The sequence below is a fragment of the Talpa europaea genome (assembly GCF_964194135.1).
Source record: "Talpa europaea genome assembly, chromosome: 1".
In the NCBI taxonomy this organism is placed as follows: Eukaryota; Metazoa; Chordata; class Mammalia; order Eulipotyphla; family Talpidae; genus Talpa; species Talpa europaea.
Genome location: NC_140073.1, coordinates 26,594,265 through 26,614,187, shown reverse-complemented (window position 1 = coordinate 26,614,187; position 19,923 = coordinate 26,594,265).

Here is a 19,923-nt window from a genome sequence, read left to right as displayed (position 1 = left end):
TATGAATATAAATGTCAGACAGGGAATTATAAACATTTTAAGGAAACTCTAAACAGAAAAAGAGAAAATGAAGGGAGGGAGCGGGTGGAAAGTTGCCCAAAGGAAACAGAGCAACAAAGTAAAAAACTGCAATTAATGTACTTAGAAATGAGAAAAGATATTATGCCGATAAAGTAAATATGCAATACTATGAAAAAAGTATAAACAAAAAAGAAAATATTTGGACTTTGAAATAAGGTAGCCATAAAAATTATCCAAGAATTAGAAAATGAAATCAAAGAAATTTCACAGGAAGTTCCTATCACCCAAGGGATACAAAAAGAAAAAAGAACATAAGCACTTAAAAAAATAGAGAACTGATTCAGAAAGACTAATAAATGCCTAACAGAATTACAGAAAAAGAGAACACAGACTAGTGTGGGGAGGAAATTATCAAAGAAATAATACAAATAAATATCTCTCTGGGGGCAGGATTATGAGGTATTGAAAAGTGAGGCAAAAGTTTCCATTAAAAACTTTTAGTACTATTTGATTTTATACTATATGCATATATTACTTTGATAAACAATTTAAAAGGGAAAAAAACTTTAATTACCCCCAAATCTGGCCTTTTCTGTATTTCCCTCTCCACTAATATGGCCATCACCAGTTAAATAACAAATAAACAAAAATAGCCCTTTATCAGTTAGCACTTCTAACTCAGATTTCTTTTTCCCATATACCTACTGTCCTCATCAGATCTGTCACCTCTCCCTGGAGAGGTTACACAACAAAATCACTATTGATTCTGTCCCTGATCTCCTGCCTCCCAAATCATCCTGCTATTGTCATGCTGTTACAGATTTTCATGCCAAAAATGAACTCCTGACAATGCTTCCCTGTGTACCTCCCCACCTCTGGGGTATACCTTGACTGCTGTCTTGCTAAGAAGTTACTCTGGTTTACTGAAAATCTAGAGCCAAAGTCACCGTCTTCCTGTCTGCCACTACTTCTGGCATTCTTGGCAACATCAAAGTCCATATTAAAAAATCCTTCCCATAGCCTTGCCTCTTAGTTTGTTTCTAGCCTCTATTTCATCAGTAGAGACCACCTGGATTTGGTATACACACTGAAATACTACTCAGCAATTAAAAAAAAAAAAGATAAACTCTTGTCATTTGCAAAAATATGGATGGAACTGGAGGGGATTGTGCTGAGCAAAGTAAGTCAAAAGGAGAAAGACAAATACCAATTGTTTCACTCATATGTGGAATACAGAGAAAAAAAAACTAAGGGTCAACTAAAACCAAACCAATAAACCCTAGAAATCTGACAGTAGAGCTGAAACTACTAGAAGGGTCAGTACAAAGTGGGGAGGTGGCACGAGGGACCATGGTGGAGGACTCGGTGCCTTAGTGGTAGGTGTAGTGTGGTCCTGAAGGGGGTGATCCTATACCTTTAAATCATAAAGTGTTGAAAACCAATGCTACCTCACTTAAGCAAGAAAAAATATAGCCTATTTTTGCCATGTCATACTCTGGGTTTTATCATCATGCTCTGATTACAAGCTTCTCCACCTTTCTAGTCTCCCCCAAGTACTCCCAACATCTGTTAACAGCACTGGAAATGCTCAAATGAGGACCTCTTCCTCATCATCCATCACCCATTTCTTGCTAAAAACCATGTTTCAGAGCTATAATCACACCCATGAAAACTCTACTTTATTCCTTTGTCTCTCCATTCTACTTGCAATCGATCGATCGATCGATCGATCGATAGATAGATCTTCTGCTCCTAAACCCAGTTCTTCAGAAATGGAGAAAAACATGATAGAGTTCTGCTAATTATTAGACCCAAATTATCAAATGGCATATAACACTTTCCACTATTCCAGTAGTTTCTTTGGTAATTTTGTTTTTCCCTCTTTAAGATGCTCATTTTGCTACTATTTCCTTATACTTGTCACAACTTACTCTATCCCTCTGCTGATAACTTGGCCTCCCCTCCATTCTTCATTGAAGCCATCAGATATAGCTACCTACAGGATCCTCCTATCACCGATGCGATTAATACAGTTCCATTTGAATCTATGTGGTGTGCGTTTCCTCTTTTAAAAACAAGAGAAATGGCTTTGCTTTCACATAAGTCATTATTTTTGCCATTTAAAAACTGCATTCATCAAGTCATCCTTAATCTCTCCTAAATCTCCTAAATATACAAGTTTCCTCTTCCATCTGGGTCACCATCACCAGGGAAACGTGTTTATTATCACCCAACTTGAGTAAAACAAATAGAAAAATGTCTTTGACTTCATGCTCAATTCCAGTGTCCTTCCCATATTTTGCCTATTAGAAAATTCCCTAGAGTTGTCTTTAGGTATGGTCTCCTGGTCTCCACTCTTTCACCTCCCATTCTTCAACCTACTTTGATTAAAGATCCAAACCAGTTTTTCTTAATATATATACAACATGGGAAGGAAATAGACCATGTTTCTTAAATTAAGCTTGGACTTTAACCTCTTGAGTGCTAGTCCCTGTTCTATGACTTGCTAAATATAAAAGCAACATAACTTCTCTGTGCCTCAGTTTCTTCAACTATAAATTGGGCTCTCCTTATAGGGTTTCTGTGAAGATTTAAAGATTCAGATTATATAAAAGCATATAGTTAAAAATGGAGCTACTATATGACCCAGCAATTCAACTCCTACAATCTACCCAGAGAACACAAAAACATTAATTCAAAAGGATACCTCAGAGGGGGCGGAGCAACATGGCGGCGAGGAGACGCTGCGAGTAAGATCTCCCATTAAAAAAAGTTAATAGGGAGGAAAAGCGGCAGGTCCCAGTGAGAACTGGGACACGGAAGATAAACGGACGACTCCAGCAAACTGCCCGAAGAAGAAAGTTGCCATAAAAGAGGACGAGAAGGGAGGGAAGCGCAGAACCCTGCTCCCCTCTCCCGCCCACAGAGCCGGCACTCTCCGACCGGCAGAGAGGAGGAAAACAACAAACCAAAACGGCCAACAAGAAAAACGGACGCAGCAAGTGGGACTGTGAGTGGAAAGGAACTATTGCAGCCACCACACCCCGTGAACGGGAGAGGCGAACCCTGCAGGATCCGCCGCGGAGGTGAGCTCCAGGCGCCATTAAAGAGAGCCACGCCCCCCAGGAGGAGACCAGCACCAGCACACAGCCCCGGCCGCCCGGTAAGGTTGCGTGCGGAAAGCGGCGCGGATCCGGACCGGATCGCAGCTGCCCAGGTCCCCGCGCCTGCGACCTAGGCTTGCGGGGAGACGGCGGAGGCCCTCCCTGAGTGAGCAGGAACAAGGCGCCCAGGCAGGGGAGCGGGATTCAAAAGGCGCCATTCCCGCGCCACTGATCTGGGCTACAGCCCGCGTCCTGGAACTGAGGGCTTTGGAACTGAGACCCGGGGCACGAAATTAGGGGGAGACGGCGGAGGCCCTCCCTGAGTGAGCAGGAACAAGGCGCCCAGGCAGGGGAGCGGGATTCAAAAGGCGCCATTCCCGCGCCACTGATCTGGGCTACAGCCCGCGTCCTGGAACTGAGGGCTTTGGAACTGAGACCCGGGGCACGAAATTAGGGGAAGACTGCGGAGGCCCTCCCTGAGTGAGCAGGAACAAGGCGCCCAGGCAAGGGAGCTGGACTCAAAAGGCGCCATTCCCGCGCCACTGATCTGGGCTACAGCCCGCATCCTGGAACTGAGGGCTTTGGAACTGAGACCCGGGGCACGAAATTAGGGGGAGACGGCGGAGGCCCATCCTGAGTGAGCAGGAACAAGGCGCCCAGGCAGGGGAGCAGGATTCAAAAGGCGCCATTCCCGCCCCACTGATCTGGGCTACAGCCCGCGTCCTGGAACTGAGGGCTTTGGAACAGAGACCCGGGGCACGAAATTAGGGGCGTGGGTTCCCCACGACGGTGGGGCACAAGGCAGACACAGCACCCCAAAGCCGTTGAGGTGTACCCTACCATCCCCGCTCTGCTCCCTGTCCCACGGGGTGGAAAATCAGCTCCCCAAGGGCTCTAGGAGAGATCTCTGGCACCACCTAGCGACTTGAAGCCAGCAGAGGCTCCTGAAGGAGCTAGTGGCCAGCTGGGGAGTTTGCCCACACCGGGCCCCTTCCGAACAAGTAGTCTGAGCCCACAGGGAGAGCGAGCACCCACAGCCGGGGCAGACCAGATGCGCAGAAGAGTGTGCCTGAGACCAGACACGCAGGGAGTGTGTCCCACATCACCATTTTAGAACAGGGACATTTCTTCAGTAAAGACTACCTGCAGAAGGCTTCCTCAGGAGCCAGAGGTGAGCGGGGGAAGTTCGCCCACGCCAGACCCCCTCTGGCCTGCAGTCCAAGCCCAGAGGGGAGCAGGAACCCACCGCCGGGGCAGACCAGGCGCACAGGGGAGTGTGTCCCTACATCGGCATTTTAGAACAGGGACCTTTCTCCAGTAAAGACTGCTTGAAACTGACAGATGACTCCTGGAAGAACCAGAGGGGAACAGAGAAGCCCACCCAAGATGCCGGCCAGTCCCAACTACACAGTGTCCCAACGCATACGGCAAATTAGAAAACAGACAGTAGGGAAGAGAAGAACCACACGCAACCTAGCAACTCTCCAGAGAAAAAGCACACCACAAAAAGAAAGCCAGCCCCCAGATTGCAAAGACAATAACTTGGAAGAATTTCTGAGCCTTCCAGAAAGAGAATTTAAAATTGCCGTGATTAAAAAACTAACAGAAGTCATAAAGGAAAACAATGATAAGGGAAAAATAATCAACGATCAGAAGAATGCAATTGAGTCCCTAGAGAGGGAAAACAATGGTCAGAAGAAAGAAATTGAGTCCCTAAAGAGGGAAGTAAAAGAAATGCAGGAGATCAAAGAATTAATGGAAGAACTAAAGAATTCTGGGAAAAGCAATGAAAGCAGAATAGATGAAATGGAAGAACGAATAAGTAATCTTGAAGACATAGAAATAAAAAGAACCAAAACAGAAAAGGAAAGAGAAGTACGAAGGAAAAAGAACGAAGAAAGACTTCGGGAACTATCTGACTCCATGAGGAAAGGAAATATAAGAGTTATAGGAATACCAGAAGGAGAGGAGAGAGATGTAGGAACAGAGAAAATATTCAAAGAGATAATTGAAGAGAACTTCCCAAATGTGAAGAAGGAGCTGAAAATTGATATACAAGAAGCAAGAAGAACACCAAACTTCCACGACGAAAGGAAAAATACAGCAAGACACATAATAGTAAAGCTCCCAAGAATCCAGGACAAGGAAAAAATAATGAAGCTGGCAAGAAGGAAGAAACAGATAACATTCAAAGGAAAACCAATCAGGCTGACATCAGACTTCTCCGAAGAAACACTACGGGCAAGGAGAGAGTGGAGGGACATAGTCAACAGACTCCAAGAAAACAGATGCCAACCAAGAATACTCTATCCCGCAAAGCTCTCCTTCCTCTTTGAAGAAAGAATATGGACCTTTCCAGACAAACAGAAACTCCGGAATTTCATTGCAACTAAACCCCCACTCCAAAAAATACTACAAGGAGTCCTAAAGTCAGAACCTCAGAGGGACGAATAACAATGAAAGAAGGCCAAAAAAAAAAAGTTATTAAAAGAATAAATAAATAAAATCAAAGGAAAGACAAACACAATGGCAAATACAGATGTTAACATATCAATAATAACTCTGAATGTAAATGGACTAAACTCTTCAATAAAAAGACACAGAGTTGCAGCCTGGATTAAGAAACAAAACCCAACCTTTTGCTGTCTCCAGGAAACACATTTAGCTACAAAAGATAAAAATAGGCTCAAAGTTAAAGGATGGAAAACAATCCTACAAGCAAATGGACCAAAAAAGAAAGCAGGAACAGCTATACTTATATCAGATAAAACAGATTTCAAACTCAAAAAGATAAAAAGAGACCCCAAGGGTCACTACATTATGATCAAGGGGACAATACTTCAAGAAGAAATAACACTCATTAACATATACTCACCAAACGAAGGAGCACCAAAATATATCAGACAACTGTTGTCCTCTCTGAAAACAGACATCAGAGAAAACACATACGTAGTGGGAGACTTCAACACACCACTATCAACAATGGATAGATCAACAAGACAAAAAATAAGTAAAGAAACTAAAGCTCTAAATAAGGACCTAGAGCAATTGGGCTTAACAGACATCTATAGAACACTAAACCCCAAAAAAACAGAGTACACATTTTTCTCAAGCGCACACGGATCATTCTCCAGGATCGATCACATACTGGGGCACAAGACAAACATCAACAGATACACCAAGATTGAAATCATATCAACCATCTTTTCTGACCATGAAGGCATCAAACTAGAAATAAACCATAAAAAGAAGGCAAGGAACTTTCCTACCTCATGGAGATTAAAAACCACACTACTGGAAGACCATTGGACTAATGAGGAGATCAAAGAAGAAATTAAAAAATTTTTTGAATTGAACGACAAGGAGGACACCAATATCCTAAATGTATGGGATGCAGCAAAAGCAGTAATAAGAGGAAAATATATAGCAATAGAAGCTCACATCAAGAAACAAGAAAGAACGCAAAGAAACAACCTAATCTCGAAGCTCAAAGATCTAGAAAAAGAACAACAAAAAAACCCCAAAACCAGTAGAAGAAAAGAAATAATAAAAACCAAAGCAGAAATAAATGAAATTGAAACTAAAAAAACAATCCAAAAGATCAATGAAACCAAGAGCTGGTTCTTTGAAAAAATCAATAAAATAGACAAACCCCTAGCCAGGCTCACAAAGGAAAAAAGGGAGAAAGCACAAATAAACAGGATCATCAATGAAAGAGGAGAAATCACAACGGACACAGCAGAAATCAAAAGAATAATCAGTAACTACTATGAACAGTTATATGGAAACAAGTTCAACAATCTAGAGGAGATGGACAAATTCCTACAACTCTACAATCACCCAAAGCTAGATAAAGAAGAAATAGAACACCTAAACAGACCAATTACAATTAGCGAAATTGAAATGGTAATAAAAAACCTCCCCAAAAACAAAAGCCCAGGTCCTGATGGATTTACAAATGAATTCTACCAAACATTCAGAGACGAATTAGTGCCTATCCTTCACAAACTCTTCCAAAAAATTGAGAAGGAAGGGACAATACCAAACACGTTCTATGAAGCCAACATTACACTAATACCAAAACCGAACAAGGACAACACAAAAAAGGAAAACTACAGGCCAATCTCCCTAATGAACACTGATGCAAAAATCCTCAATAAAATTTTAGCTATCAGAATCCAACAATGTATCCATAAGATAATTCACCACGACCAAGTTGGATTCATTCCAGGGGCACAAGGATGGTTTAACATCCGAAAATCAATCAACGTTATCCAACACATCAACAAAAAGAAATATAAAAACCATATGATAATATCAATAGATGCTGAGAAAGCTTTCGACAAAGTGCAACACCCATTCATGATAAAAGCCCTTGAAATTCTTGGGATACAAGGAACATACCTCAACATCATAAAGGCCATCTATGACAAGCCAACAGCCAGTATCATTCTCAATGGTGAAAAGCTGAAAGCAATTCCATTAAGATCTGGAACAAGACAAGGATGTCCACTCTCACCATTGCTTTTCAATATAATACTGGAAGTCCTAGCCAGGGCAATAAGACAAGAGAAAGACATCCAAGGAATCCAAATAGGAAAAGAAGAAGTCAAACTATCACTATTTGCAGACGATATGATATTATATATAGAGAACCCCAAAAACTCCACAGAAAAGCTAATTCAACTCATCAATCAGTTCAGTAAAGTGGCAGGATACAAAATCAACACGCAAAAGTCAGTAGCCTTCCTATACACAAACAATAAATCTGAAGAAGAAGAAATCAAAAAGACCATCCCTTTTGTTATTGAAACAAAAAAAATCAAATATTTGGGAATAAATCTAACAAAAGAGGTAAAGGACCTATACAAAGAAAACTATAAAACACTGTTAAAAGAAATAGAAGAAGACACAAAGAAATGGAGAGACATCCCCTGCTCATGGATTGGAAGAATAAACATTATTAAAATGGCCATCCTTCCAAAAGCAATATACAGATTCAATGCTATTCCAATCAAAATTTCAATGTCATTCTTCAAAGAAATAGAACAATTATTGATGAAATTCATATGGAATCACAAAAAACCCCGAATAGCCAAAGCTCTCCTGAAAAAAAAAGAAGGGAATGGAGGCATCACACTCCCAGACTTCAAACTATACTACAAAGCCATAATCATCAAAACTGCATGGTATTGGAACAAGAACAGACATACAGACCAATGGAATCGAATAGAAAACCCAGAAATAAACCCACAGATTTATGGTCAACTAATCTTTGACAAAGGAGCAAAGAATATGCATTGGAGCAAAGAAAGTTTGTTCAATAAATGGTGCTGGGAAAACTGGGTCGCTACATGCAAAAGAATGAAGCTTGACCACCACCTCACACCATACACAAAAATCAACTCAAAATGGATTAAAGAACTAGACATAAGACCTGAAACCATAAAATATATAGAAGGAAATATAGGCGAAACACTACGTGATTTGCACATCAAAGACATCTTTACAGACACATCACCCAAAGCAGTGATAGTGAAGGCAAAGATAAACAGCTGGGACTACATCAAATTAAAGAGCTTTTGCACAGCAAAAGAGACAATAACAAAAACAAAGAGAAACCCCACCAACTGGGAGAACATTTTTGCACCCAACACTAATGATAAAGGACTGATCACAAAAATCTGCAAAGAGCTGATGAGACTCAACAACAACAAAGAAAATAATCCAGTCAAAAAATGGGCAGAAGAGCTTAAAAGAAACTTCTCTGAAGAGGAAATGCAAATGGCCAACAGGCATATGAAAAAATGTTCAACATCACTTGTCATCAGGGAAATGCAAATCAAAACTACCATGAGATACCATCTTACACCAGTGAGAATGGCACATGTTAAAAAAACTAGCAACAACAAATGTTGGCGAGGGTGTGGAGAAAAAGGAACTCTTCTGCACTGTTGGTGGGAGTGCAAACTGGTCCAACCACTGTGGAAAGCTGTGTGGAGATTTCTGGACCTACTAAACATAGAGCTTCCATATGATCCAGCAATTCCACTCCTAGGTATTTACCCAAAGGACACAGAAACATCAATTCCAAAGAACACCTGCACCCCTATGTTTATAGCAGCACTGTTTACAATAGCTAAGCTTTGGAAACAACCCAAATGCCCAAAAATAGATGACTGGATCAAGAAGATGTGGTACATATATACCATGGAATATTACTCAGCATTCAAAAAAGATAAACACATGCAATTTGCAGCAACATGGATGGCGCTGGAAGGGATCATGCTCAGCGAAATAAGCCAAAAAGAAAAAGAAAAATACCGGATGGTCTCACTCATAGCAGGAATCTAGAAAACTTAAATAAGGGACCAGGAAAATGAATAACTATAAGATAGTGAAAATCAAAATCAACAAAAAACTATGAACCAGAGACACTTTTAGGGGGGCGGGAGGGGAGGGATTGGGGTCAGAATGGGGGGGCTGCAATTGTATGGGGAATATAACAATAAAATTTATTTAAAAAAAAAAAAAATCTGTAAAAACAAAAATAAAAAAAAAAAAAAAAAAAAGAAATAATAGGAATGAGCCAAGGATTTTCTTCTCACAAAATTGTTTGGACCAAAGAGCCCTCACCCAGAACTAACATTTCATCTCAACAACTAGAAAGCTGTTATACTCCAGCTTTAACGAAGACTGAGGAAAATAATTCAATGAGAAATGAAGCTTTATTGTAGGTGGCAGTACACACTCAGAAGTGAGTGCTGGCAGGTTCTGAGGTGAAATCACTGAGAAAATATTTTTATGTACATAACTTGTAGTAAATAAAGCTACTGAGGAAAAAAAAAAAAAAAAAAAAAAAAAAAAAAAAAAAGGATACCTCACCCCTATATTTATTGCAGCACTATTTACAATAGGTAAGATATGGAAACAACCCAAAAAAAAAAAAAAAAACTCATGCCATTGGCAGCAACATGGATGGAACTGCAAGGGATTATGCTAAGTGAAATAAGCCAAATCTGGAAATAAATAAATAAATAAATAAATAAAACAAAATTAACAGGCAACTATAAATCAGAGATTCTGCAGGTGGGCTGGAGGGAGAGGGATCAAAACAGGGAAGGGAAGAGCACAAGGGACTATGGTGATGGTGCACAGATGAATTGGTGGTAGGAATTTTACAGGTACTACATCTGAGAGGAGAAAGCATATACTGTACAAAAATGAACAAGGATGAAAATACATATATATATAAAAAATAAGAAAAATAAAAATAATAAAATAAAAGCATCTAGAATAAGACCAGGCATACAGAAAAACATTAAAACATTAAAAACTGCATTCATCAAGTCATCCTTAATCTCTCCTAAATCTCCTAAATATACAAGTTTCCTCTTCCATCTGGGTCACCATCACCAGGGAAACGTGTTTATTATCACCCAACTTGAGTAAAACAAATAGAAAAATGTCTTTGACTTCATGCTCAATTCCAGTGTCCTTCCCATATTTTGCCTATTAGAAAATTCCCTAGAGTTGTCTTTAGGTATGGTCTCCTGGTCTCCACTCTTTCACCTCCCATTCTTCAACCTACTTTGATTAAAGATCCAAAAACAGGACGCGGGCTGTTTGCAATAGTGGTCTTACCAAACTCAATAAAGGTTCTTTCCTGTTTTATTTCCCTCTCAAGCAGCACTGCACAGATTTCACAACTCCCTGCTTCTAACACTTGTACTCACGGATTCTATGACACTATACTATACTACTGGGTTCCCTTCTACTTCACTGGGGGCTTCTTTTCAGAATCTTGGCTGACTGCATTTTAACCTCAATATAATGGAATATTTAGTTCTCTCTATTGTCTGTTTCCTAGGTAACCTGATACAGCTCCACGCTTTTATTAAAGACCTACTTACTGATGCTGCCCAGATTTACATCTCTAATCAGGGCCCTGCCCTGATAATCAGAGACAAATATGTAAGTACCATTTCCACTGGAATATTAAATTGATACCATAAGCCTAACAGACTTAGGATAGAGTCCTCAAAGACCACCCTCCCCATATCCGCCACTATACCTACTCCTATCACATTTCTGATTCTGTTACAGATAGCATCATTCACCAATTCATACCCTCAATCTGACATCCAAATGCTAATGGTCCCATTTGGTCCACCATCAAAATATCTTTACTTCTTACCATGTTACTGCTGCCACATTTATCCAAACTCTCATGACTTCTTTTTGTCAAAATCCTCCCTGCTTCAAGACTGTGAGCAGGCCAATTTCCTCACAGCAGACAGAGAAATATAAAATTTAAACAGGATGGAGAGGGCGGAGCAACATGGCGGCGAGGAGACGCTGCGAGTAAGATCTCCCATTAAAAAAAGTTAATAGGGAGGAAAAGCGGCAGGTCCCAGTGAGAACTGGGACAGGGAAGATAAACGGGGGACTCCAGCAAACTGCCCGAAGAAGAAAGTTGCCATAAAAGAGGACCAGAAGGGAGGAAAGCGCAGAACCCTGCTCCCCTACCCCACCCCCAGAGTCAGCACTCTCCAACCGGCAGAGAGGAGGGAAACAAAAACTAAAACAACCAACAAGAAGAAACTACGCAGCAAGCGGGACTGTGAGTGGAAAGGAACTATTGCAGCCACCTCACCCCGTGAACGGGAGCTGTGGAGAACCCTGCAGCATTCACCACAGCGGTGAGCGAACGGCTCCGGGCGCCATTAGAGAACAAAGAGATTCTGGAGACGCGCACACAGCCCCAGGCCGGCCGGTAAGCTGCGCGCTCTGCGTGCTTGAAAAGCAAACTCGGATCGGGATCGCGGCTGCCCAGGTCCCCGCGCCTGCGACCTAGGCTTGCGGGGAGACGCGCGGAGGCCCTCACTGAGGTGAAAGTCCCTCACTGAGTAAGCAGGAACCAGGTGCCAGGCGCCCAGGCACGGGAGCAGGTGCAAAAGGCGCCATTCCTGCGCCACTGAACTGGGCTACAGCCCGCATCCTGGACCTGAGGGCTTTGGAACTGAGACCCGGGGCACGAAGTTCGGGGCTTGGTTTCTCCACGACAGTGGGGCACAAGGCAGACACAGCACCCCAAAGCCGTTGAAGTTTACCCTACCATTCCCGCTCTGTTCCCTGTCCCACGGGGTGGGGGGGGCGAAAAACAGCCCCCCAAGGACAATAGGAGAGCTCTCTGGCGCCACCTAGTGACCAGGAATAAAAAAGTCACTAACACCCCATAGAACAGGAAAATTTCTTAAGACTGCTTGAAAAGGGCAGAAGGCTCCCGGAGGAGACAGTGGCCAGCTGGGAAGTTAGCCCACGCCAGGCCCCTTCCGACCAGCAGCCTGATCCCACAGGGAACAGGCACCCACGGCCGGGGCAGACCAGGCGCGCAGAGGAGTGTGCCTGAGACCGGATGCTCAGGGACTGAGTCCCGCGTCGCCATTTTAGAACAGGGACATTTCTTCAGTAAAGACTGCCTGAAACCAGCAGAAAGCTCCCTCAGAAGCCAGAGATGGCTCCTGGAGGAGCTAGAGGGGAGCGGAGAAGTTCACCCAAGATGCCGGCCAGTCCGAGCAACACAGTGTCCCAATGCATACGACAAATTAGAAACCAGACAGTAGGGAGTAGAAGAACCACACGCAACCTAACAACTCCTCAGGAAAAAAGCACACCACAAAAAGAAAACCACCCCCCAGATTGCAACGACAGTAACTTGGAAGAACTTCTGAGCCTTCCAGAAAGAAAATTTAAAATTGCCGTGATTAAAAAAATGACAGAACTCATAAAGGAAAACAATGATCAGAAGAAGGAAATTGAGTCCCTAAAGAGGGAAGCAAAAGAAACGCAGGAGATCAAAGAATTAATGGAGGAAATAAAGAACTCTGGGAAAAGCAATGAAAGCAGAATAGATGAAATGGAAGAACGAATAAGTTCTCTTGAAGACACAGAAATAAAAAGAACCAAAACAGAAAAGGAAAGAGAAGTACGAAGGAAAAAGAACGAAGAAAGACTTCAGGAACTATCTGACTCCATGAGGAAAGGAAATATAAGAGTTATAGGAATCCCAGAAGGAGAGGAGAGAGATGTAGGAACAGAGAAAATATTCCAGGAGATAATTGAAGAGAACTTCCCAAACGCGAAGAAGGAGCTGAAAATTGATATACAAGAAGCAAGAAGAACACCAAACTTCCACGACGAAAGGAAAAATACAGCAAGACACATAACAGTAAAGCTCCCAAGAATCCAGGACAAGGAAAAAATAATGAAGCTGACAAGAGGGAAGAAACAGATAACATTCAAAGGGAAACCAATCAGACTGACATCAGACTTCTCTGAAGAAACACTACGGGCAAGGAGAGAGTAGAGGGACAGAGTCAACAGACTCTAAGAAAACAGATGCCAACCAAGAATACTCTATCCCGCAAAGCTCTCCTTCCTCTATGAAGAAAGATTAAGGACCTTACCAGACAAACAGAAACTCTGGAATTTCATTACGACTAAACCCCCACTCCAAAATATACTACAAGGAGTCCTAAAGCCAGAACCTCAGAGGGACGAATAATAATGAAAGAAGGCCAAAAAAAAAAAAAGTTATTAAAAGAATAAATAAAATCAAAGGAAAGACAAACACAATGGCAAATACAGATGCTAATATATCAATATTAACTCTAAATGTAAATGGACTAAACTCTTCAATAAAAAGACACAGAGTTGCAGCCTGGATTAAGAAACAAAACCCAACCTTTTGCTGTCTCCAGGAAACACATTTAGCTACAAAAGATAAAAATAGGCTCAAAGTTAAAGGATGGAAAACAATCCTACAAGCAAATGGACCAAAAAAGAAAGCAGGAACAGCTATACTTATATCAGATAAAACAGACTTCAAACTCAAAAAAATAAAAAGAGACCCCAAGGGTCACTACATTATGATCAAGGGGACAATACTTCAAGAAGAAATAACACTCATTAACATATACTTACCAAATGAAGGAGCACCAAAATATATCAGACAACTGTTGTCCTCTCTGAAAACAGACATCAGAGAAAACACATACGTAGTGGGAGACTTCAACACACCACTATCAACAATGGATAGATCAACAAGACAAAAAATAAGTAAAGAAACCAAAGCTCTAAATAAGGACCTAGAGCATTTGGGCTTAACAGACATCTATAGAACACTAAACCCCAAAAAACTGGAGTACACATTTTTCTCAAGCGCTCACGGATCATTCTCCAAGATCGATCACATACTGGGGCACAAGACAAACATCAACAGATACACCAAGATTGAAATCATACCAACCATCTTTTCTGACCATGAAGGCATCAAACTAGAAATAAACCATAAAAAGAAGGCAAGGAACTTTCCTACCTCATGGAGATTAAAAACCACACTACTGGAAGACCACTGGACTAATGGGGAGATCAAAGAAGAAATTAAAAAATTCTTTCAATTGAATGACAAGGAGGACACCAATATCCTAAATGTATGGGATGCAGCAAAAGCAGTAATAAGAGGAAAATATATAGCAATAGAAGCTCACATCAAGAAACAAGAAAGAACTCAAAGAAACAACCTAATCTCGAAGCTCAAAGATCTAGAAAAAGAACAACAAAAAAAACCCAAAACCTGTAGAAGAAAAGAAATAATAAAAACCAAAGCAGAAATAAATGAAATTGAAACTAAAAAAACAATCCAAAAGATCAATGAAACCAAGAGCTGGTTCTTTGAAAAAATCAATAAAATAGACAAACCCCTAGCCAGGCTCACAAAGGAAAAAAGGGAGAAAGCACAAATAAACAGGATCACAAATGAAAGAGGAGAAATCACAACAGACACAGCAGAAATCAAAAGAATAATCAGTAACTACTATGAACAGTTATATGGAAACAAGTTCAACAATCTAGAGGAGATGGACAAATTCCTACAACTCTACAATCACCCAAAGCTAGATAAAGAAGAAATAGAACACCTAAACAGACCAATTACAAGCAGTGAAATTGAAATGGTAATCAAAAACCTCCCCAAAAACAAAAGCCCAGGACCTGATGGATTTACAAATGAATTCTAGCAAACATTTAGAGACGGATTAGTGCCTATCCTTCACAAACTCTTCCAAAAAACTGAGAAGGAAGGGACAATACCAAACACGTTCTATGAAGCCAACATTACACTAATACCAAAACCGAACAAGGACAACACAAAAAAGGAAAACTATAGGCCAATCTCCCTAATGAACACTGATGCAAAAATCCTCAATAAAATTTTAGCTATCAGAATCCAACAATGTATCCATAAGATAATTCACCACGACCAAGTTGGATTCATTCCAGGGACACAAGGATGGTTTAACATCCGAAAATCAATCAACGTTATCCAACACATCAACAAAAAGAAATATAAAAACCATATGATAATATCAATAGATGCTGAGAAAGCTTTCGACAAAGTGCAACACGCATTCATGATAAAAGCCCTTGAAATTCTTGGGATACAAGGAACATACCTCAACATCATCAAGGCCATCTATGACAAGCCAACAGCCAGTATCATTCTCAATGGTGAAAAGCTGAAAGCATTTCCATTAAGATCTGGAACAAGACAAGGATGTCCACTCTCACCACTGCTTTTCAATATAATACTGGAAGTCCTAGCCAGAGCAATAAGACAACAGAAAGACATACAAGGAATCCAAATAGGAAAAGAAGAAGTCAAACTATCACTATTTGCAGATGATATGATAATATACATAGAGAACCCCAAAAACTCCACAGAAAAACTAATTCAACTCATCAATCAGTTCAGTAAGGTGGCAGGATACAAAATCAACACGCAAAAGTCAGTAGCCTTCCTATACACAAACAATAAATCTGAAGAAGAATAAATCAAAAAAACCATCCCTTTTATTATTGAAACAAAAAAAATCAAATATTTGGGAATAAATCTAACAAAAGAGGTAAAGGACCTATACAAAGAAAACTATAAAACACTGTTAAAAGAAATAGAAGAAGACACAAAGAAATGGAAAGACATCCCTTGCTCATGGATTGGAAGAATAAATATTATTAAAATGGCCATCCTACCAAAAGCAATATACAGATTCAATGCTATTCCAATCAAAATTTCAATGTCATTCTTCAAAGAAATAGAACAATTATTGATGAAATTCATATGGAATCACAAAAAACCCCAAATAGCCAAAGCGCTCCTGAAAAAAAAAGGGAATGGAGGCATCACACTCCCAGACTTCAAACTCTACTACAAAGCCATAATCATCAAAACTGCATGGTATTGGAACAAGAACAGACATACAGACCAATGGAATCGAATAGAAAATCCAGAAATAAACCCACAGATTTATGGTCAACTAATCTTTGACAAAGGAGCAAAGACTATGCATTGGAGCAAAGAAAGTTTGTTCAATAAATGGTGCTGGGAAAACTGGGTTGCTACTTGCAAAAGAATGAAGCTTGACCACTACCTCACACCATACACAAAAATCAACTCAAAATGGATTAAAGAACTAGACATAAGACCTGAAACCATAAAATACATAGAAGGAAATATAGGCGAAACACTACGTGATTTGCACATCAAAGACATCTTTACAGACACATCACCCAAAGCAGTGATAGTGAAGGCAAAGATAAACAGCTGGGACTACATCAAATTAAAGAGCTTCTGCACAGCAAAAGAGACAATAACAAAAACAAAGAGAAACCCCACCAACTGGGAGAACATTTTTGCACACAACACTAATGATAAAGGACTGATCACAAAAATCTGCAAAGAGCTGATGAGACTCAATAACAACAAAGAAAATAATCCCGTCAAAAAATGGGCAGAAGAGCTAAAAAGAAACTTCTCTGAAGAGGAAATGCAAATGGCCAACAGGCATATGAAAAAATGTTCAACATCACTTGTAATCAGGGAAATGCAAATCAAAACTACCATGAGATACCATCTTACACCAGTGAGAATGGCACATATTAAAAAAACTAGCAACAACAAATGTTGGCGAGGTTGTGGAGAAAAAGGAACTCTTCTGCACTGTTGGTGGGAGTGCAAACTGGTCCAACCACTATGGAGAGCTGTGTGGAGATTTCTGGACCTACTAAACATAGAGCTTCCATATGATCCAGCAATTCCACTCCTAGGTATTTACCCAAAGGACACAGAAACATCAATTCCAAAGAACACCTGCACCCCTATGTTTATAGCAGCACTATTTACAATAGCTAAGCTTTGAAAACAACCCAAATGCCCAAAAATAGATGACTGGATCAAGTAGATGTGGTACATATATACCGTGGAATATTACTCAGCATTCAAAAAAGATAAACACATGCAATTTGCAGCAACATGGATGGCGCTGGAAGGGATCATAGCGAAATAAGCCAAAAAGAAAAAGAAAAATACCGGATGGTCTCACTCATAGCAGGAATCTAGAAAACTTAAATAAGGGACCAGGAAAATGAAAAACGATAAGAAAGTGAAAATCAAAATCAACAAAAAACTATGAACCAGAGACTTTTTGGGGGGTGAGGGGTGGGAGGGGAGGGATTGGGGTCAGAATGGGGGGGTTGCAATTGTATGGGGAATATAAAAATAAAAATTATTATTTAAAAAAAAAATTTAAACATGATGATATCAATTCTCTGATTAAAACTATTCCGAGGCTTCCCAATATAATTAGAATAAAATTTGAACTACTGAAGAGCAGGATTGCGTGTAATCTGACCCTGCCCTACTTTCCAACCTTCCTTCCTTCTATTCTCTATCTTCTCTCCACTCCAGTCACACTGGTCTTTTTTCAAGCACACCAAATGAATTATTGCCTAAATGGCCATTGTTCTGGCTAGTTCAGCTGCATGTTAGCGGCTTGGGTTTTCAGAGAAGCTCATTCATCTAACATAGTGAACACTCTCCCACACCAGTCACTATTTATCCCAATACTCTTTTTTATTTCCTTCATAACACTTAGAGCCAAATAAATACTTGTTTAGTATCTGTTTCCGATCATGATCATAAAACATCCTATGAAGGCAACAGGAATACACTCTTTATTCACAGATGAATACTAAATAGCACATAGTAGGTATTCAATAAACATCTATTGGATCAATTTGAAGAAAGTAAAAAAACAGTATTCACTTTTTACTTTTAGTACAGGGGTAATGAAAGTCAATCTTAAACACTCGTAAATTAACTTATTTTTGGTATATCATCAGTCAAGATTGGTACATTAACCATCAGTTATTATATAAGTCAATTATCATTTAAGAAAAAGAATATTGGTATATCTTATCAGAGATATCATCATACAAAAATATATCATCATACTTCATTTTAAGTATTTTCACTAATTATTTTATATCCTGATGACACATTGTTAAATTAGACAAAATATCAGACACTGAGAGAAAAAACAAATGAAGCATCTTCAGATAAGTAGACAGAAAGCCAAGTCTCAAACATAAACTCAGATCTATGTGTTCTTTGTATCAGATCATGAACTGTTCACAGTACATGTTACCTACCTATTTTAAAGCAATTCCAATCAAAGAAGTATAGTAGAAGTTAAAGATCTTTAAAAAACTTAAGAGAAATTTAAAAGGTTACTAGTGTATAAAGTATATAAAACCTAAAACAATAGCAAGAATCTTAACTTTAAGAAAACTTGATTAAGGTTAAAAACATGAATCTCCTAGTACTCAGTTGCATTTACTGGTTTGAAGATATAAAAATTATTATCGATTAATAAATATATTATCTTAATAAATAATTTAAAAAGATTAATGAAATGGGATTTTAACAATAAATGAATTGGGTAGTCAAGAAAATCTTTTTAAAGTATATCACTAGGGTACTAATACTGGAATATCCAAGCCCACAGCATCAAGTCCAAATTCAGCAGCATGCAGAATGCTACACTCAGACCTGCTTCTCTCCCAGCTGCTCCTCACCACATGTCCATGAATGTGGTCAGTCCGATGCCCATCTGGAGAATTCCTGCTTATCTTTTAACAGCACAAATGGCCCTTCCTAACCCCTACACAGCTGAACTAGCCCTAATCTATATACCCAGACGAGCCCTGAACATGATTTTTTAGCATATTGTACTACAGAATGAACACTCTATCATTGGTAGTTGCTACATGTTTTCCCAACTAGGCTGTACATGTTTGCTGAATTAAAGAAATATATCATCAAATTCCGAAATCAATATGCAAAACATCTGTCACAGAGTAAATATTCAATTAATACTGGTCAAACTAATAATGGATTGCAAAAATTCTTATTAGGTGTTGGTTATCACTTAAGGTCGCCTAACTGACTTAATCTACTCTGTGAAATTGAAGGTTTTTTAAAGATATAACAATTATATCTAAAACCCTCAAGAATTCAGGCACTCAACAGGCATATGAAAAAATGTTCAAAATCACTTGTGATCAGGGAAATGCAAATCAAAACTACAATGAGATACCATCTTACACCAGTGAGAATGGCACATATTAAAAAAACTAGCAACAAATGTTGGTGAGGTTGTGGAGAAAAAGGAACTCTCCTGCACTGTTGGTGGGAGTGCAAACTGGTCCAACCACTATGGAGAGCTGTGTGGAGATTTCTGGACCTACTAAACATAGAGCTTCCACATAATCCAGCAATTCCACTCCTAGGTATTTACCCAAAGGACACAGAATCAATCCCAAAGAGCACCTGCACCCCTATGTTTATAGCAGCACTATTTACAATAGCTAAGCTTTGGAAACAACCCAAATGCCCAAA